Source organism: Dasypus novemcinctus, chromosome 26 (assembly GCF_030445035.2).
Source record: "Dasypus novemcinctus isolate mDasNov1 chromosome 26, mDasNov1.1.hap2, whole genome shotgun sequence".
NCBI classification, from domain to species: Eukaryota; Metazoa; Chordata; class Mammalia; order Cingulata; family Dasypodidae; genus Dasypus; species Dasypus novemcinctus.
In genome coordinates this window covers 35,382,718-35,405,037 of record NC_080698.1, presented here as the reverse complement: position 1 = coordinate 35,405,037, position 22,320 = coordinate 35,382,718, and the positions used below count along the sequence as shown (strand labels likewise).

The window sequence follows — 22,320 nt, the reverse complement described above, 5'->3', positions numbered from 1 at the left end:
TAAGTTCAGACCTAATTATAAGATGATGACTTTAGAGGAAGATAAAAGTCAGGGAGAGTCATGTTGTAGAGGAGAAAGCTTTTATTCAAATTAAACAGCTTTGATGCCAGAAAAAAAAAAAAAATAGGGCAGATGTCAATTGCTATTTTATAGCAATCATCTAATTGCTAAATTCCACCTTAAAACACGTTTTTTTTTTGGTAAAAGGAAGAGCAAAGACAGAAGGATTCCAAGCCCATCATCTCATCTTGCGTGTTTTGAAATGAGTTGACATTTTGTAGAAAATTGGACTTTCAGTATACAACTCAAGATAAAAGCTTGCATTCTGCACTGTAAAATCTGTGGGTGCCATTTGAATCTTTTTTTAAAAAAGAAAAGCTTTTACAGTTTTAGATCAATTGTGAGCTCCACGTATTTTTCCCCCTGAGTAATAAAATTGGGTGGTATGTTTGTTATGTTACAAAGTATGTTTGTAAAGTTTGTAAAGTAAATGGTTCCAAATTCATGGTTGCACTATAAACTACAGTAGGTATCCAAAGCTAGTTTCTTCCTTTCAGAATTTCCAGTCTATCAATTAGACAATTAAGCCATGTAAATAGCAAGTAAGCAGTCAGGGAATTAACCTGGGACAAGACGCACCCATCAGATTTTCAGCACATGGTATGCCTCTCCCATCCCAGGCATTTAAAAATAACTCACCCATGGCACGGAGTCAAGGCTCCCCTCCTCAGTAGGCACCCAGCAGGCAAATCTACTCTGATGTCACATTCCAATCAGCTAGACCAGGATGCCGAAGGTCAGCCATATGGTGGAGGCTTTTCACGCGGCAACTGCATCATCCTCAAGGGAAACCATGCCTATCCATCAGAACCCTTTTTTATACTAGGCTCAAGCCTGTCTTGCAGAAAGCTACAGACTAATAATAGATATTGTTATAATTATTTATTGAAACCTTATAAGGTCCAGACACTGTGCTGAGCTCTGTAGATACACTACTCAGGCCATTCTCACAACCACGTTATCAGAGTTATTGGATGGGGAAACTGAGGCTCAGAGAGGTTAACTGGTCCCAGGTAATACAGCTAGGTCTTTCTGTTCCCGAAGCCAATCCATTAGCCACTCTATAAAATGTAATTTCTAGACAAAACACAATGCTTTTGAGTCTTGGCAGATAATAAAATGTCTGGAGTCAGTCTTGGTTAAGTTTTATCTTTCACTGTGAATCCAGAGCCCAAATAAGAGGAGTAATAATAATAATGAGGAGGAGATATCACCTCTACTGAATGATTACTATATGCCCAGCACTGTGCTGGGGAGGTAACTTGCAGGATTTCATTTGGGCCTTATGGCAGCGCTAAGAAGTAGATGCCATCAACACCCCCATTTTGCAGGGGAGAAATAGGCTTAGAGGGGTCAAGAGAATATCCTGGTTTGTGTAACTAATAAGTGGGGGAACTGTGAATTGAAACAAGATTCGACTAACTCCAAGAACTATTCCCTTTCTGCTGCACTAATCTGTCAACACCGTCTTCACAAAAATGACAAAATTAGAAGTTTAAAAATGCATTGGGGGGAAACGTACTTGGCCCAGTGGATAGGGCGTCCGTCTACCACATGGGAAGTCCGCGGTTCAAACCCCGGGCCTCCTTATCCCGTGTGGAGCTGGCCCATGCACAGTGCTGATGCGCCAAGGAGTGCCCTGCCACGCAGGGGTGTCCCCCTCATAGGGGAGCCCCACGCGCAATGAGTGCACCCCGTAAGGAAGGCTGCCCAGCGCGAAAGAAAGTGCAGCCTGCCCAGGAATGGCGCCGCACACACGGAGAGCTGACACGGCAAGATGACACAGCAAAAAGAAACACACATTCCCGTGCCACCGACAACAGAAGTGGACAAAGAAACAAGACGCAGCAAATAGACACAGAGAACAGACAACCGGGGCCGGGGTTGGGGGTGGGGAGGGGAGAGATAAATAAATAAATAAATCTTTTTTAAAAATGCATTGGGTATATTCTGAAATCTAAGTCCTCCTTTAATCCTTTAACTCTTCAATATGCTGTGTATGGTCAAACCTAGCACCAGAGGATCCTAGTGGTCTCATCAGACCCACCACCATCTTAATCACTTACCCCCTCCCCAACCATGAAGGAAACCTTCTGACTGACAAATTTTCCAAGTCTTGGTCACATTTACCCTTTTTACCAAAAGCCCATTTCTTGATTTGAAACAACAACAACAAGAACAACAATAAAAAGCCCAGTTGAGAAACTCAAATCTCATCTTTCAAATAACCTGTGAAACAAGGGTCTGTCTCCTGCCCGTGGTGGACATTTGTAGTTCTTGTCGCACCATCACCTTCCCCCTATTTCTGGTAACAGAACCTTGGCTCTCATTTGGAGAACCCTGGTCCACTCTCAATCCATGTTTCGAAAATACAGAAATGTTTCTGACAACGTCATTTTAGCACTTGAAACTAGCCTTGTTTAAAGTGAATTGCTGCACAGAAGTGTAAAGTAAGTCTCCGAAAAACAGGAAGAAGAGATTGTAAAACTCCTCTTTGGATCCTGTCTGGAGTCACAGCTGAAAAAGAAAAAAGAAAAAAGAAAAAACAAAGTGAATTGCTGAACATCTCTGCTACATGAGCAAATAAATTCCCCATTTTGCTTAAGCAAAATGGATTTTGTTACTTCCAAGCCACAATTTCAACAGCAAGATGGATGTTATCAACCATCTCTACTCCCACCCACTCTCCGTTCTCCCCCTCAGCATTTTCAAGTCCTTAGTGCCAGAGTGCACATTCTCCGTAGAAGGGGCTTACCTTTCTTACGTCCAGTAGACTTTCTGAAACATGTCAGATACAAAGAGCACACTCGCCAATTTGCCACATGGACACCAACCCACCATCATTGTTTTCCTTCTTCTTGGGTCGTTGACCAGATTCCTTGAGCCTGTCTGCATCCTTAAGTTCTCCTTATTGTTCTGAGGATTAAGGCCTGGAGGATGGACTGTGCTCAATATTGACAGCCACCGTTATTCTGAGTGCTGTCCTCAAGTACTAGAAGGGATGTAAGAAAGGAAATGAAATAGTATGCTTATGTGGACTTTGATTAAGCAAAGCAAAGATAAAAGCCATAAAAAGCAGGTAGAACTGTCTAATAAATACCTTATTTATTAGCAATTGTATTTTTAACCAGCAACTCCAGACAATTGCGAAGCATAGAAAACCCAAGGAAAGTTTAAAACCCATTGATTGAATATTTGAGGGAATGGACCTTTATGTTTGACTTGATCAATGTTAAGATAAATTATAGAATTTGGAATACCACCTATATATTGATATCCAAATTAATATTACCTGAGCAATAGTCTCCCATAAACTTCGGACTCTTATCCAGCTTCTTATTTGACATCATTTGAATGGGCAGCTCAAATAGAGCTCTTGATTTCACCCTCCACACCCACTGGTCTCCCAGTCTTCCCCACCTCATCAAAGAACACCATTATTCACCTCTTTGTTCAAGCTAAAAAACTTGGAGTCATTTGACTCTTCTCTTTCCCTCATACCCACATCCAGTTAGGCAGGAAGTCCCTCCATGATACCTTCAGAGTTTATCCCTAATCATGCTACTTCTCAGGCCCTTCACTGCCCCCACCCTGGTCCAAACCACCCTCGTTTCTTACAGACAACTGCAATAGCTTACTAACCATCCTCCTCGCTCCTTGTCTTGCATCCGGGAATCAGTCCTCAAAAGATTGGAAAGTAATCATTCAAAAATCCAAATCAGATGACTTATCTCTTGCTTCTAACCTTTCGGTTGCTTTCCAAAACACAGAGAATAAAATCAATTGCCTTGGTTTACATAGACCTATGTGCCCTGCTGTCTTCTCTTGCTGACCTCATCTCCTGTCGGTCTCCACACCCAGCATACAACCTCTGCTCTGGACACGAAGAGCCCTTGTTCCTTGAATACACTAATTTCATTCCTATCTCAGGGCCTTTGTACTTTCTCTTCCCTCTCCCTAGAAATAGGGACATATTCACATACTCACATACTCCCTTAACTCAGGTCTCTGTTCAGATACCAGCCCATGACCTCAATCAGTCTCCTAGACCATCCACCTGCTACACTCAAATCTAACCTTTCCCTATCCCCATCTCACTTTATTTGTCATCCTTGTGGTACTTATCATGGCATATGTATTATGTATTTATTTTAATCAATTTGAATGAAGCATATTCACAAACCATACAATCCATTTAAAGTATACAATCAATGGCTTTTGGCATAATCACAGAGTTGTGTATTCATCACTGCAATCAATATTAGAGCATTTTCATTATTCCAAAAAGAAATGCCCCCTACCCCTTAGTAGTCACCTCTCAATCCCTCTATCCTTCCCCTGCCATACATAATTGCTAATCTATTTCCATCTCTATAAATTTATTTGTATTTACATTTTGTGTATATGGAGTCATACAATATGTAGCTCTTTATATGTGGTGACTTTCACTTAGCCTACTTCCTTTTTTACCATTGATGGAAGAATGTTAATACATTCTATTCCCTACAGTCTATAGATTGCATTAGTTGTATTTTTGCCCAAATATCACCCTATTATTAATGTCTTATATCATTAACATACATTTGTTCTGTTTCAGAGAAAAAATTCTTATATGTGCACTATTAACCATATTCATTGTCCACAAAATGTTCACTGTGTTATACAGTCCCATGTTTCAGGTTTTAGCTTTCCTTCTAGTGATATACATGACCTTAAACTTTCCCTTTCAACCACTATCATATCCATATATTACACTGCTAATTACAAACACTATAATGTGTTTTTATCACATCTATCTATTCTAAACATTTATAAATAATCTTCTTACAAATTAAGCCTCAGCTTTCCATTCCCTATCCTCATTCTATCTTCTGGTAACCTTTATTCTAGCTATCAGCTCTGTGAGTTTGCTCATTATATTTAAGTCATATTTGTCCTGTTGTGTCTGGCTTGCTTCACAGTCAACATAATGTCCTCAATGTTCATCCATGTTGTCATATGACTCATGACTTCTTACAGCTCAATAATTTTCCATCATATGTACACACAACAATTTGTTTATCCATTTATTGGTTGACAGACACCTGGGTTGCTTCCATCTTTTAGTAATTGTGCATCATGCCATTATGAACATTGGTGTGTAGATGTCGTTTGTGTCCCTGCACTCAGATGTCCTGGGTATATACCTAGTAGTGGTATTGTCTGATCACATGGCAGATCTATATTCAACTTTATTCACCAATAGTGAATAAACTTTCCTATCTCTCCACTTCCTCTGCAGCACTTGTAGACTTCTGTTTTTTTAATAGCAGCCATTCTGGTAGGTGTGAAATGATATCTCATTATGGTTTTGATTTTCATTTCCCTAATAGCTAATGATGTTGAACATCTTTTCATGTGTTTTCTTACCATTTGTATTTCCTTTTTGGACAAATGTTTCTATTCAAGCATTTTGCCCATTTTTCAATCAGGTCATTTGTCTTTTTATTGTTGAGTTGTAGGATCTCTTTATATATCTGGATATTAAACCCTTGTTAGATATATGATTTCCAAAAACGTTCTCCTATTGAGTAGCTTGCCTTTTCACCCTCTTGACACAGTCCTTTGAAATACAAGAGTGCTTAAGTTGAGGAGGTCCAATTTATCTATTTTTTCTTTCATTGTTCATGCTTTGGTTGTGAGGTCTAAGAACCCACCTCCTACCACCAGATGTTGACAATATTTCCCTATATTATCTTCTCAGAATTTTATGGTCCTGGATTTTATGTCTAGGTCTTTGATCCATTTTGAGTTGGTTTTTGTATAGATTGTGAAATAAGAGTGCTCTGTCATTCTTTTAGTTATAGATATTGAGTTCTCTCAGCACCATTTGTTGAAAAGACTGTTCTGTCCCAGTAAAGTGGACTTGGTAGGTTTGTTAAAAATCAATTGTCTGTAGAGATGAGGGTCTATTTCTGAACTTTCAGTTCTATTCCATTGATTAATGTATCTATCTTTATGTGAATACTATGCTGTTTTGACCACTGTAGCTTTGTAACATGATTTAAGGTCAGGAAGCATGAGTCCCCTGATTTTGCTTTTCTTTTTTAGGATGTTTTTGGCTATTTGGAGTTCTTTCCCTTCCAAATAAATTTCATAGTTGACTTTTCTATTTCTGGAAAGTAGGATGTTAGAATTTTGATTGGTATTGCACTGAATCTGTAAATTAATTTGGGTTGTAGAATTGACATCTTAAGGATATTATCTTCCAAACCATGAACATGGAATGCCCTTCCATTTGTTTAATTCTTCTTTGATTTCTTTTAGCACTTTTTGTAGTCTTCTGCATACAGGACTTTTATACCCCTTGTCAAATTAATTCCTAGATATTTGATATTTTTAATTGCCATTCTAAATGTAATTTTCTCTGGATTTCCTTCTCAGGTTGTTCATTACTATTGTGTAAAAACACTACTGATTTTTGCACATTGATCTTGCACCCTGACATTCTGCAGAGCTCATTTATTAGTTCTAGAGCTTTTTTGAAGATATTTAAGAATTTTGTAAATATAGGATCATGTCATATGCAAAATGTGAGTTTTACTTCTTCTTTTCTAATTTGGATGCCTTTTATTTCTTTTTCTTGGCTAATTGCCTTATCTAGAACTTCTTGCTCAATGTTGAATAAGAGTGGTAACAGGAATATCCCTCTCTTATTCCCAATCTTAGAGGGAAAATGTATTTATTTTTAAGATCTATTTATCAATATCCCTCATTAGAATGCAAGTTCCCTGAGGGCAAGATGCTTCTTTGTATTTGTTTACCATGTGTCTCCCATGCCTACTGGAGGGCCTCCTCAAGACACAATAAACATTACTTGAATTAATTAACACCCAACTGCTGGCTTCAGTTACAGCAGCTTCAGACTCTCTTCCCCTGTACCTTTTGGAAAACACATCCTTCACCAGAATTTTCCCATTGATAGGTGCATTATCCTAAAGAAAGAAAACAGATCTCACATTTCCTGAGCTTTACTATACCAAGCTTTTTACCTGCAAGATTTTATTAATTCTCACAATAATATTATGAGGAAATTATCATCATCCCCATTTTAGTGATGAGGAAACTAATACTCAAAAAGAGGTCTCTTAGCCAAGGGCTAGAATGTGGAGGGTCAGACTTTAACTCAAGCATTCTGGCCTCGGAGCTGTACTGCATCCCCTGTGGTCTCCCTTTACCCCTAACATGAGGCACAAGCTGCCGAGAGTTTAAAAAAATTAACGTCCTTGCTATTGCCTTTTTTTTTTTTTAATACAATAGTCATTCTTCTTTTCTTTTAAAAATTTATTTTTTATTTATTTCTCCCCCCCACCCCCACCCCCCGCCACCCCGTTGTATGCTTTCTGTGTCCATTTGCTGTGTGTTCTTCTGTGACCGCTTCTATCCTTATCAGCTGTACCTGGAATCTGTGTTTCTTTTTGTTGCGTCATCTTGTCCTGTCAGCTCTCGCTGTGGGTAGCGCCATTCCTGGGCAGGCTGCACTTTCTTTCGTGTTGGGTGGCTCTCCTTACGGGGCGCACTCCTTGCGCATGAGGCTCCCCTGCGTGGGGGACACCCCTGCGTGGCGCTGCACTCCTTGTGCATCAGCACTGCGCATGGGCCAGCTCCACACAGGTCAAGGAAGCCTGGGGTTTGAACCTTGGACCTCCCATGTGGTAGGCAGATGCCCTATCTATTGGGCCAAGTCCACTTCCCGTATTGCCTATTTTTTTAAAGCTCTTGATAGGACTTTCTCGGGGATTTTTTTTTTTTTTTTTAATGAAGATATACCAAAACAGGATGAGAAGATTGTGGAATATTTTAAATATGTTCCTTTAACAAAGTTACCCTCCTAATGTGCAATACACAGAAAAACCACAATGAACTATAACAACAACATTTACAAGGTGGTTATAGGATTATTAAAAAGAAAATGGAGAACCGCAGGTGGGGAGATGCAATTATAAGATGCAAGAAAGATGTCTTTTCATTCCAACACTGCACTTCTGGTACTGCAGCGCTACTTGGTAGGAATCATTTAAAGCCTTTATTGCTAAAAGGCCTAGGCCCAATGACTCTCTTTTACCAGCTTCCAACTTGTGACAGGCGCTGACAGCGTTAAAGAGAACTTTAAAAAGTTCAGGGCATTTTGGTGATCCAGAAAGGCAAAAACCTGATCGGCGAGTTCAAAACGCCCATGCCGAGGCCTCCTGCATCATCCTACCTGAGCCATCCTAACACAGGGCCACGGAAAGCGTGTTTCAGAACAAAGAGGATTTGTTCTGCTGCATTCTCACTTGCCCAACCCAGGAGCCAAGCCCAGTGACCAAAAGTGATTCAGACCATGGTCACATACACTTCTCCTTTTGGGGAGACTTCCTGCCAATAGAACAAGTGTTTTATGGTTTACCATCATTATGCCATTCATGCATTTCAGGTTTTGTTTGTTTGCTTGTTTGGGTTGTCGTTGTTGTCTTCCTTTCCATTTTCTCATTTTCTTTAAAAATGAAGAGTCCAAACCTGGGTGCCATCCAGGTTTGGAGAGCACGAAACTCATGGGATCCATCCCTGCTAGGAGTTGTCGGACACGACAGCTCTGGCTGAAGTGATATGGGCATAACTCCTTCAGCTCTGGAGCCTTATTTTTTTCATTCGTAAACCTAAATGGAACCTGCCTTGGCTACCTCTTAGATTGTTTGAGGGTAAAACGAAATGATGGAGAGTTATAAAGATCGTTTGAATGTGGAAAAGTCAGGGTGAGGGGTGGGATTTACTAGTGACCCTTTATATAAGATCTCATTGTTTTCAACGGCTCAGCCACTTCAACCACAGACTGCAGGTTCTGAGACTCCCCTCCACCTACTTCATAGGAATGTTTATTCAGACCACAAACAAACCTAAAAACCTGAAATTCTGACACCACCCCCTCAAAAAAATATATGCCAGTTAAAATAAAATAGTGTAGCTTTCTTAAAATGGATACGACTCACCCAGATGTTTAAAAGGCAAATTCTGAACACCAAGGTAATCTTTGTGCAGGTACCATTTCCACATAAACTGAATCTAAAATTTTAATCAAGGGATGTCGCTTTCAATCAGATTTTTCCAGCAAAATGAATGTTGTTTCCAGAATACATTTTGATGAAATGGATATAGTAATCAGGAGAAAAGTGAAATAGCCAAGCAAATCAGACATTCCATCTTAGCCCAAGCACCACCAACCCAGAAGCAACAATAAAGTTCTGCCAGCAAACCTGATCTTATCGCTAGGGAAATAGAAATTTCTTGAGCCATGTTTTGACTCTACTTATGGAAGAAAGAGCAGTGTGCCGTACCCAGGAAATGAGTCTCTATATAAGTTTCTGGCCATCTGTGTGAGTTTTAAAAATCAAACTGCTCTAAAATTACACGGAGACAATCACTTTCTGCATTGCCTTCATTTTGCATTTTCAATTAGTGAAAGAGAAGACGATTTCAGCTGCTTAGAGTTCTCTGCTCAATAAAAGCAATTCAGAGTTACATTATTTTTTTTAATTGATCTTCATTCATTAGCGCCAAATGAGAGAAATAATTGGGCTTTAATTACCCTGGCATTGGAGTAAGTAGTAGTATAATTTTCCATTTGGCGCCAAAGTGTTCTCAATAATTAAGTCATGTCTCTCCTGCTATCTAATTTAAGAACCTGAAAGAAATGAAAGGGTGAAAAAAAAACAACTTAATCACAACCTTTATTGATATGCAACTTCTTTCATATCTGCAGCTTCATTTTGGTTTTAATCAGGACTGCAGCATAATGCCAAGTTCAGGGGAGATGGGAGCAAACAGCAAGCAACATACAAGAAAGCAGGTCCTCCATTATTTATTTCAAATGAAAATTCAATGCTTAAAAATGTTTAATGCTGAGATGGACAGAAAAATAGATACTTGTCCTACAGCTTGCCCAAGTGACTTTGTTTTGATGAACATCAATTTGGTCACTATCAATCCTTTTAAAAACCTGGATAAAGATGTTACACTAATAATTATGATAGTTGTTAACTTATATTTATACAACCCTGTACAGTTTTCAAAACACTTTAGTGAACATTACCCCATATGAACCAGAGAGGAAGCACAGCTTCATGCTTCAGAGGTCACTTCTGGGGTGTGGACTGTCTGAGTTCTAATCTGGACTCCACCATTTCCTAGCTTAGTATGACCTTGGGCAATTACTCCCCCTGTGGCTTGGTGACTTCATCTATAAAATGGAGATGATAATGGCACCTACTTCCTGGAATGACTGTGAAAGCCATATTAGTTAACGTACGCAGAAGTGCTTAGAACAGTGGTGCATGGTCAAATCATGTGGTAGAGAGCAGGGGTTGGGGCACTATTGCCCAAGGGCTCAATGTGGCTGGCTGCCTGATCTGTAGAGCCCACGAGCTAAGAATGGTTTTACATTTTTGAATACTGGGGGGGAAAAATTAAACTGATAATAATTAGTGATGCATGAAAATCATGTGAATTTCAAACATCAGTGTCTACAGAGTTTTTTGGAACACAGCCACACCCATCATTTACATGCTTTCGTGCTACAACAGCTGAACTGAGTGGTTGTGACAAAAATCGTATGGCCTGCAAAGCCTGAAAGATTTACTATATGGCCCTTTACAGATAAAAGTTGCCAACTTCTTATATCGAAGTATGATGTGGTATAATGGAAAGATCACTGAACTGTAAATCAGGAAGCAAGACTCATTTTTTTCCTCTTGCCCCTAAGTTATTTCCATAACTTCCAGTTTATCTTTTATTCTTGCTAAACTTTGGCTTCCTTGTCAATAAAATCAGTGGCTGGAATTGATGACATCTATCCTAAGAATGTAGTTAATACTGAGAATGGAGGTGCTTCTTAAACACTGCTGCAATCAGAATCATCAGAAATATCATTAAAAATAAATGTGCTCATTGTGGAGTGGCTGTAGCTCAGTGGTTGAGCGCCTGCTTCCCATGTACGAGGTCTTGGGTTTGACCCCCGGTACCTACTTAAATTAAATAAGTAAATAAAAAAGCAAGCAAGCTCAGGCTTCATTGCTGGCCCTGCTACCATTGAACGGGAAGTTCAGAGTGTGAGCCAGTCAGTAAGGGGGTCCCATTGTCCCCCGTACTGGGGACGAAGCATGGCAGCTACTAAGGTGGTTTTAACCAAGAGAGCAGATCCACCTGAGCTCAGAACAATATTTTCAAAGTATGCAAGCATTGAAAAACAATGGTGATTTTTTTCATGTCTCCCAATGACTTTGTCACGTGATATTTGAACATTTCTGGAGAAAGCCAACCTAATCCAAAGACTGTAGAACGTTGAAGTGGTATAGTGGATCACACCAAAGATGGATTAATATCCTTTCAAGAATTTATAGCATTTGAATCTGTTCTCTGTGCCCTGATGCTTTGTTCATTGTAGCATTTCAGCTGTTTGACAAAGCTGACAAAGGAGAAGCTACTTGGATGTTAAGTAAGTTCATCAACATATTCTGTTTAACTGGGAATCAGAATTTGTGCAGCTATATTTTGGAAAAGAAAGAAGACACCTGACATATGCAGAATTCACTCAGTTTTTACAGAAAATTCAATTTGGAGAATGCAAAGCAAGCATTTGTGAAACGGGACAATGCCAAGTCTGGCAGAGTCACAGCCATTGACTTCTGAGACAGTGTGTTCACCTTCCACCCCCAAGTCTTGACACCTTTTGTAGAGGAATGTCTAGTAGCTGCTGCTGGAGTTACCACATCTCATCAAGTTAGTTTTCCCTATTTTAATGGATTTAATCCACTCCCTAACAACATGGAACTTGTTAGAAAGATCTACAGCACTCTGGCTGGCAACAAGAAAGTTGTAGAGGTGTGACAAAGGAGGAGTTTGTTCTGGCAGCTCAGAAATTATGTCAGGTTATACCCATGGAAGTTGACATCTTGTTCCAGTTAGCAGATTTATATGAGCCACAGGGACAGATGACCTTTGCAGACGTTGAATGAATTGCTCCTTTGGAAGAGGGAACTCTGCCCTTCAACTTGGCTGAGGCCCAGAGACAGAAGACCTCAGGGGATTCACCTCGACCATTTCTCATACAGGTTGCAGAGTCGGCTTACAAGTCTGGTCTAGGTTCTGTTGCTGGAGCTGTCAAAGCCACTGGCACATGTCCTATCCATCTTGTAAAAATTCAAATGCAAATCCAACAATCTATTGGCTTTTTTATGGGAGAACTTATGTATAAAGCAGCTCTGATTGTTTTAAGAAAGTGTTACACAATGAAGACTTCTTTGGACTCTATGGAGGTCTCTTGCCACAGTTATTGGGAGTTGCATGAGAGAAGGCCATAAAACTTACAGTGAATGATTTTGTGACAAATAGATTTATGCACAAAGATGGTTTGGTCCCACTTGCAGCAGAAGTACTTGCTGGAGGCCGTGCAGGAAGCTCCCAGGTGAGTTTCACAAATCCCTTAGAAATTGTCAAGATTCACTTGCAAGTAACTGGAGAAATCACCACTGGTCTAGTTATTTAGGGCTCTCTCTGTCCTGCAGGACCTAGGGTTCTTTGGGATCTACAAGGGTGCCAAAGCATGCTTTCTGCAAGACATTCATTTCTCAGCCATCTATTTCCTGTGCTGTGCTCATGTGAAGGCTTCCTTTGCAAATGGGGACTGGCAGGTCAGCCTGGGCAGTATCTTGGAGCTGATGCTAGAGCTGTTATGCCTGCAGCATCTTCAGTGACCCCTGCTGATGTTATCAAACGAGGTTACAGGTGGCTTCCCAGTCTGGCCAAGCCACTTGCTATGGAGTTATAGACTACTTTCAAAAGATATTGTGGGAAGAAGGTCCGAAAACTTTGTGGAAAGGAGATGGTGCTCAAGTATTTCAATCCTCACCCCTGTTTAGGGTAACTTTGCTGACTTACGAATTGCTACAGCGATGGTTCTACATTAATTTGGAGGGAGTAAAACCCATGGGTTCAGAGTCACTTCCTAAATCCTGGGTTATACTGCCCACTCCCCATCCTGATCACGCTGGGGGCTACAGCTTGGCAGTTGCAACATTTGCAGGGATTGAGAGCAAATTTGAAGTTTACCTACTGCTCTTCAAGCCATCAGCATCTACATCTACCTCAAAAGTTATCAGTGGAGTCCTGAAAGAGGACCAAACCCCAGATGTTGCTGTAACTTGGTTGTTACTGCAGTAAAGAACGTGATATCTCAGATTGGAGCAATATTTCATTCTTTTCATTTCCATGTCTTGTTTAAAATCAAAATGAGGCTTTTTATAAAAGGTAATCCTTCGGTTTTGTGTGTGTTTTCTTGACTAGATCATTGCAGAATTATTAATAAATATTATTTGGGCCTCAACTTCCCCAAAAGAAATGTTTTCAAGCCCAACTTCACATATTCTGATTCAGTGGGATTGTAGTAGCACTGGCATATGAATTTTTAATTAAGATCCCCAGATAATTCCGATGCTCAACCAAGTTTGAGAAGTCATGAATGAAGATATAAGAGCAAGGATTCATGCTGAACTTCCACATTTGATACAGTCAAAGTTAAAGTACGTTACAAGATCAGAAACCCCAAAGAAGTACAATTAGGAAAGAAGGAAACAGAAATCAATTCCCAGCAACAGGTTGAAGGAACTTGGTGCAGTATTATAGAAAAAACGCACCTGGTTAGACTACTAGGACCAGCCACAAACCTCTAGGTAACCTTGAACTAGTTATTTAGACCTCTTTATGTTTAGACTTCTCATCTGGAATACAGATGATGATAATAATACCTTCCTCATAAGATTATATAGATAACATATAAAATAATTACTATTCAATAAGTATTGATAGTGTGGTGGTCTTATCAGGTTAAGGATAAGATATAAGATACATAGAGTCCAAAGTCGAGGATCACAAAGAAGCAGAAAATAGGAAGTTGAGGTCAGGAAATAGGGTCTGAGGACCAGAGAACCAGGTCAAAGATAAGCAGTGACAAAGATTAGAGTTAGGAGGGATAGGAAGGGCATGTGTTAAAGACCATTACTGGATTAGAATAAGGATGGGGAGGCAGAAGTCACCTGGATGTTCCTGACAGAGTGGCTTCCACCACACTGTCCCTGTCCACATGGGCCTGACATGTGCTGTGGTTTCAGCTGTTTCCATTAACCACATTTATCTCCAAGGGTGTAGTCAAGATGAGTGTGTAGAGAGGGGGGAGGAAGATGATATTTTCTTTTGAAGAACTGCTAGGTTTGAGGCACCAATGGGACATTCAAGTACACTTGAGCAGCAGGCAACTGGAAATGAGGAACTGAGACAGAGCTGTAGCTTGTAGCAACAGGGGAACAGTGGTTCTTGAAGTTATTAAAGACGAGCTTAGAAAGAAGAATGTATAGGAAAGGATGGTAAGGAAGTTGAGATCAGAAATGGGAGTGATGTGGTTGGCTGAAAAAAAGCCATCCCCAACACCCTCTTCCATCACTTCCTCTCATCCAAGAATCTGTAATGCCACATGCTCACTTAGCTCAGTCCCAAAACTTGCAGTTTTGGGAGGTTCTGGTAACAGAAACCTACTCAAACTAGTTCTGGTAAAAAAAAAGAGAAGCATGTTATTAGATCCCAAGGCAATTTCACAGAACTGGGGAAGATTGATGAGGCCCAATAAATAAAACTCGATTTCCTGGGTTCTGAACCAATTGAAAAATGAGATCAGAGTCAGACTTTTGTTCACTGCTGTAGCCTCAGCGCTTAAAACAGTGGGCAGCACAGGGAAGATAGTATACATTAGCTAAATTTGAATGAATGAAAATTTTGCCATCATAGACAAGAACTACTTTTTAATGCAAAAGAATAAAGCCAAAAAGATTGAATTTTAAGAACCAAGGACCAGTGATGAGTGTAGTGGAATTCCTTGCCCACTCCACTATACTTTACCTCCAACATATCACAGTCAATCACTATCTGTTACAGAGATATATCATTAATGTCTGTCTCTCATGAGATTGTAAACTTCATAAGGGCAGAGGATGTGTCCATCTTGACCATTTTCTAGCATAGGAATCAAAATCCCTTTCCTATAAAAGGTCAGATAGTGAATATGTTGTCTTTGTGGGTTATAAGTCTCTAGGCCACTACTCAACATTGTTGGTGCAGGACAAAAGCAGGCATGGACAGGATTTCATGAAGGGGCAATAAAACTTTATTTAGAAAAACAGGAGATGGGACATATTGGGCCCAAAGGCCATAGTTTACTGATCCTTTATCCATCACCTACTTGCAGTTCATTAAATATTGAATGAATGAATCAATCAATCAACAATGTTCTACATCAACAAAAACCAGGTCAAGGTGATTTCACTGTGTCTGTGCCCCGACAGACACCGGTGCAAATTCCCTTCACTCTCTGCTACAATTTCAATCAGGTCCTCAGGTTTTATTCACTAAATTTGGTGGTCCAGTAAAGAGGCAGCCAGAATGGAGTAGAAGAGAGAAAATGAAAACATTAAAAAAAAAAAAAAGGGCAAGAGAGAAGCTGCTAATTAGAACTGAAGGGGTATCAATTTGTCTGAACTAACTAATGTGGTACAAATATGAAAAAGTTACCTAAATGATTTTATGAGATGTCCACTCAGACTTTGAAGTCAATTCCCTCCTCTATCATTTCCTGGCTGTGTGACCTTGAGCAAGTAACCTCTCCCAACTGAGTATCAGTTTTCTGGTCTGTAAAATGGAGATAATGAGACCTTCCTTGCAATGGGACCTAAGGATTAAATAGGAAATATAAAGTACTTACATTCGTCATGATTTTTTTTAATGCTCAAAAATGTTAGCTCTTTTAGTGCTTGTTGTATTATTACTTTTATTCAGCTCTGAAACGTTTTCAAGAAATAGACTTGTTCTTTCCCAAATATCTGCAAAATGCCATTTGGCCCCAACTAACTTTCATGAAAAATTCAAGACCTTTTCTCAATGTACACATTTCCTTTGACATCATTACACAATGCAGAACATGTGTGCTCTTATGAAGGCGAAAACAAGGCTTTGAGGCATAAATTATTGATATGTTTTAGAGCATATGCAAAATGAGACATGGGGGAGGGAAGTAAAGTGAACAAAGAGATGAATTAGAAAGAAACTCGATTTACAGGCACAATTAAATCCCTATGAAACGATCCTGGCCAAATAACAGTAATTTAAACAGGCTGACTATAAATTAGGGAAAATTGAGTTCACTAAATTTGTTTATTGGCAAGGGTGGGAGTGGTTATTCTAAAGCCATATACCTCATGTTATCCTCAGCCAACACTGGGCTTATCTTTAACATGAAGATAATGTTGATACAATTCCGCATAACTTATTGGATGTTTTATAGAATCAAGACAAACAACAGATTCTAGGAAAATAAACCATCGTTTGGTTAATCCCCCTCCCCATCCACACACACACATTTACATATACACATTTTTTTCCATTGTAATTAACAAGTTATGTTGTCTCCCTTGAGTGTTTCTAGCTATAGAGTTTCTCAATTAACATCGGCTCCTGTGGGGAGCATGATATGTGATCCTTACAAGAGTTAAGTAACCCTCAAGTATAGTCTGGCCTCTCTTCTATTAGTACATTTCATCTACTCTTAAAAACAAATTTCATCCATGCAGTGCACCAGTGCTCCAAAATGTATGCACCAAGTGCAATGAATGTGCCACAATGATGAAAGAGGTTGATGATGTGGGAGGATGGGGAGGTGGGGGGTGGGGTATATGGGAACCTCTTATATTTTTAATATAACTTTTTTTTAATGTATTTTTTTTAAAGACAATTTAAAAAAATTTCAAACTTGAGCCTTAGAAATTTCTTCTCCCTAAGCAGGCTTTTCCTCCGAGTTAAGAACAGGTGAATTTTACCAAAATAAATGAATTTCTAAATAAGAATAGATACTAGTCTTGCTGAATTTGTAATATCATTCATATTAGTTTTGTTTTCACTTTTTTTTTTTTAGTTTCCCGTCATGCTTGGCATCTGAATAACAATACAGGGAGGTCCAGCCTCAATTTCTTAGCCTGAATTGTGAGAAGTAGGGTTGCTTCCAAAGAAACAGGGTATATGAGAAATTAGTAGAGAGGAGCAAAAACAGGTCTCTTTCTTTTCCCTTAATTCGAGCTGCTCAGAACTCATTTACAGCTAGCCTGTCTCACAACTCTTTTTCCCTATTAGATTTCAAGCTCACTTAAAATAATTTTGGGATACATTTTAAATCTGTGGACTTTCTATGTACATCAAGTCCTTGACTACCGAACTTATCTTTTATTTTCCTATCTATTGATAGGACTGTCTTGCACACAGAAATAGGACCCCAAATTCAAATGCCCATGAGGACCAACAGAACATAAATTAATGAGACAAGTCTAACATTTCCACAGTAAACATAGAGGACTATTCTTACTTCTACATAGAAATACATATTTTCCCATCTTTCTTGAAATATGTGGTAGTCTGTACTTTGTTTTCACACAGCTGAGTCATGGATACAGAGAATTATTTCTTCACTCTGTATACAGCAATTGTGCAAGCTTGATGACAAATGCAGCTTACCTTGCGCTATGGGAAAGACAGCTGTGAGTGGAAGGTTCTGTCATAGCATGGAAAGCACATCAGCCTCACCAAGAAGACAGAGTGGCTGCTCAGCAACACGGTAAATAAGGAAAAAGGAAAGTGTGTAGAAAGGATGACAAATGATTCCTTAGTGAGAACATTACCTGGCACTGAGCAATCGTTCAACAAATATTAGCTGTCATTATCATGATTATTGTTATCATTGCCATCCGTTGCAAATGGTGGGGTTGGAGATGAGAATGAGTGCTGAGTTAGGTCAGAAGCAAGTGACTGATTTGGATGACACTTTACTCATTTTTTCCATTCTTGCCCCCAAACTTTTTGTCCTTTGTCACCCTGCTGTCCTCCATGGGGAATCTACCCGCCCCACCCCACTCCAGTGTCCAGGGGCTAAATCCTACATACATTTTCAAGCTCAATTCAAGAGTCATCTCCTTCTGATCTATCCCTCCACCTCTCCCCCAATTTAGAATCCAAATCTTCATAGCTCTCCTGTGGTGGGCTAGAGCAGGTTTGTACTGGCTCTAGACTGCCAGTTGTTAAATTTGGGGGAATTCTGCTAGTCAGCTGTTAAAACACAGACACCATTAAAAATTAAATTACATAAACTTAGAATTAAATAAATTATATTTAAAATAAAAGTTATGATACTCAAAATGCATTACTTCTTATTTTATTACATTTTACTATTATCCAGTTTCCTGAGGTTATTTGCATATATCCTATTTATATGGTAGAAATACTATATAAAGATGTGCTACTACATTCAATGACTTCATGTTGGTAACTTGAAATTGGCCATGATGGAAATGTTTACATTAAGGAAATCAGCAATGGTTACACATCAAAGCACCTGCCTACCCCACACTGCAGAGCCAAATACTAAAATTTTCCCAGCCCACCACTACTTTTATCCTTTTCTTGAACATAAACATCTTTTTAAATCTTTACCTTTCTTAGCACATCTGTTGTCCTTTGCACTATAGATTGTTGACTATGATCCATTAAACTCCTACTAGACTATAAATTCATTGAGGGCAGGATAGATACGTTGTTCAAGTTTGTTTTTCAAAACACCCAGCACAGTATGTGTTCAATCATCAAACAATTTCCCAGAGGATGCAAGACTTTTCTAACAACATTAATGATAAATTGATTCAAAATAGTTAAAAAAATACAAGTACTTTAGCTTTAAATGGTTTACAATATAAAATATACTGGGTATGGTTTGTCTTTATACTGGGTATGGTTTCTCCAAAAGGACTTCCAATTTTACTAAGAAATGTCAATTTATGACCTAAAACAAATCAAACTCATTGTGTAGTAGTTTTTAATTTTTCACATCGGTCAGAGAACAATTACAGCTAGTTGTGAAAAATTAGTTTCTATTACAATGAATGCTATTCCAAGTACATTGGGTTAAAAATCTAAATTTACTGCAACTTTATAACAAGAGACTGATGATGCACTTATTACTTCATTCCACTGTAAGATTCATATTGAAAATATCTGTGCTTAGTTTCATAAAGCAGACTCTGGAAAGTTGCACAGATGCAGTTATGAAATCATTCAATATGTTAGCAAATGCTAGAAATGATCACAAGTTCATGAAACTCTTGAATAAACTAGAAGACAATGAATTTAATGACCTTGTGTATTTTGCCAGTGTTTGTTGATTAGGTCATGGAATAATTTGACAAATCTTTAATATGTTTTTTTTTGGGGGGGGGGTGTCAAAGGGCATGCTCATTATTTATTTATTTATTTTTATTACATTCAGAAAATATGAGGTCCCCATATACCCCCCACCCCCCTCACCCCACTTCTCCCCCCCATAGCAACAATTTCCTCCATCATCATGAGACATTCATTGCATTTGGTGAATACATCTCTGAGCACCGCTGCACCTCATGGTCAATGGTCCACATCATAGCCCACACTCTCCCACATTCCCTCCAGTGGGCCATGGGAGGACCTACAATGTCCGGTAATTGTCCCTGCAGCACCACCCAGGACAACTCCAAGTCCCAAAAACGCCTCCACATATCATCTCTTCCTCCCATTCCCCACACCCAGCAACCACCATGGCCACTTTCTCCACACCAATGCCACATTTTCTTCGATTACTAATCACAATATTTCATGAATAGAATATCAGTAAGTCCACTCTAATCCATATTCTATTCCTCCATCCTGTGGACCTAGGATTGGTTGTGTCTGCTCCACATCTATATCAAGAGGGGGCTTAGATTCCACATGGATGCTGAATGTAATCCTCCTGCTTTCAGTTGTAGGTACTCTTGGCTCCACGGTATGGTGTTTGACCTTCTTCAACTCCATGTTGGCTGAGTGGTGTAAGTCCAATAAACCTGAGTGTAGGAGGTGAAGTCTGTTGAGCCTCAGGGCCTGGCTATCATATGGTCAGTCCAGAGATTCAGATCCTTTGGGTATTTATTAAACCCCAGCACCAACTACAGTTCTGGTAAACGTAACAGGAGAGGCTTGTAAAAAAAGATCACATCTGAGTCCAGCTCCATCACACAGAAACACAAACTCCAAAATAGGGTCAACTGACATGGCACTGACCTCCATCTGCCATGACCATAGAACCTGTGGGTCTCTGTAGCCCTCAGAAGAACCAATACCCAGGATTGTATCTACTTTCTCTATCTCTGGGACTCTGCTGAGGTGTGCTTAAGGGTGACCCCTCTGAAAACCTCCCAGCTCTTTTTTGGAGACTCATAGCCATATAAAGTCATTTGTCCTTTCCATTTCCCCCTTGATTCAGGTCAAAAAGCATTTTTAATTCCTGGTATTATATGTAGACTGAGATATTTGGCTGGTCCAAGTTGACCCTTTTATTCAAGGTCATTTTCTAGTTACATCATCAGCTAGTACTTGGTAGTAGTCCCTTGGCACCAGGGAGGCTCATCCCTGGGAGTCATGTCCCATGCTGGGGGGAAGGCAACGCATTTACATACCGAGTTTGGCTTCGAGACTGGCCACATTTGAGCAACATGGAGGCTCTCAGGAGGTAACTCTTAGGCGCCCTGCAGCTCTAGGCCTTGTTCTTATTTCAGGTGCACAGGTTCACAAGCATATTCATTAGTATCAAGGGCCCGTTGTTGGACCTTCATTCATTTTTGGTCTTTGCCACTGCACTTGGGGGATTGTTGCTGTTCTTTTAGGGACTGTGATAGAGCTCCCCTGGCTAGGAACTCAGCACTCCCTCAGTTGTTGTTTTAAAAAAAAAACAAAAAACTTTAATATGTTTTTAACACCAATTCATGATTTTCTTGAAACAAAATGAATGCTCTCAAATATTCCTTAATCAAAGTAAAAAACATGGCAATATAGTTCATGTTTTTCACCAATATCACATTAGATATGAACAAGCTAAATATGAAGCTCCAAAAAGCATATTTGTGATATAGTTAGATAAGTATGAGAACTGGTATAAGTCAATAATGATAATTTTACACATTTTCTAATATGCAGATAATTTTAATTGTAATCACTGTTCTTTTGTAAATTAACTAAAAACTGGGAGAAAAATTAAGGAATACTTTGTTGCTATTGAAAAATTTAGGGTTGCACTTCAACTTATGTAATAACCTTTTGAATTGAGTGTTAATCCTTAATTGATGCAAAAGTGGTGAATTTATTTAATTGGACATATGTAAATCTGAAACCTTCTAATGTGCACTTGCATATGGCTTGTTAGTATTTTGCTGAGGGCTTTTGAATCTATATTCATAAGGGATATTGGTTGGTAATTTTCTTTTCTTGAGATATCTTTATCTGGCTTTTTATGTTAGAATGATGCTGGCCTCATAAAACTACTAAGGACATGTTGATTCACCTGTTATTGGTCTGTTGATATTTTCTATTTATTCTTGAGTCATTTTAAACTAATTTGTGTGTTTCAAGAAATTTGCCCATTTCATGTAAGTTATCTAATTTGTTGGCATTCAGTTATTCATAATATCCTTTTATAATCCCTTTTATTTATGTAAGGTCTGTGGAATGCCACTCCTTTCATTTCTGATTTTTGTTATTTGCATCCTATTTCTTTTTTTCTTTTTAGTCTAGTTAAATATTTGTCAATTGTATTGATCTTTTCAAAGAATCAACTTTTGGTTTCATTGATTCTATTTTTCAATTCTCTATTAAATTACTCTCACTATAATCTTTATTATTTTCTTCCTTTTGCTCATTTAGTTTAGTTTGCTCTTCTTTCTTGTTCCTGCACGTGTTAAGTTAGGTTACCGATTTGATACCTTTCTTCTTTTTTAATGTAAGCATTTAGAGTTATAAATCTCTGTCTATGCACTGCCTTTGCTGCATCCCATAAGTGTTGGTATGTTGTATTTTCATTTTCATTCATCTTAAGATAGTTCCTAATTTCCCTTGGGATTTCTTCTTTGATTCATTGGTTGTTTAAGGATGTATTGTTTATTTTCCACATATTTGTGAATTTCCTATTCTTTCCTCTGCTATGGATTTCTACCTTTATTCCATTGATTGTGCATGGAGAAGATATTTCATATGATTTCTTTTTTTAAAAAAAAGATTTATTTATTTATTTATCTATTCCCCACCCCAACCCCTCCTGTTTGT

The 22,320-nt window shown here is 38.9% G+C and overlaps 1 non-coding gene and 1 pseudogene across 1 annotated transcript; both read left to right on the top strand.

The window, feature by feature from the left end:
* The first annotated feature begins 2,458 nt into the window (after nucleotides 1-2,458).
* Nucleotides 2,459-2,579, top strand: LOC111764155 (small nucleolar RNA SNORA26). Its single transcript, XR_002796843.1, has one exon. It is a non-coding gene; the product is annotated as a small nucleolar RNA SNORA26 (small nucleolar RNA).
* Nucleotides 2,580-11,234: 8,655 nt separating this feature from the next.
* LOC101422562 (electrogenic aspartate/glutamate antiporter SLC25A13, mitochondrial pseudogene) lies at nucleotides 11,235-13,293 on the top strand (annotated as a pseudogene).
* Nucleotides 13,294-22,320: the final 9,027 nt, after the last annotated feature.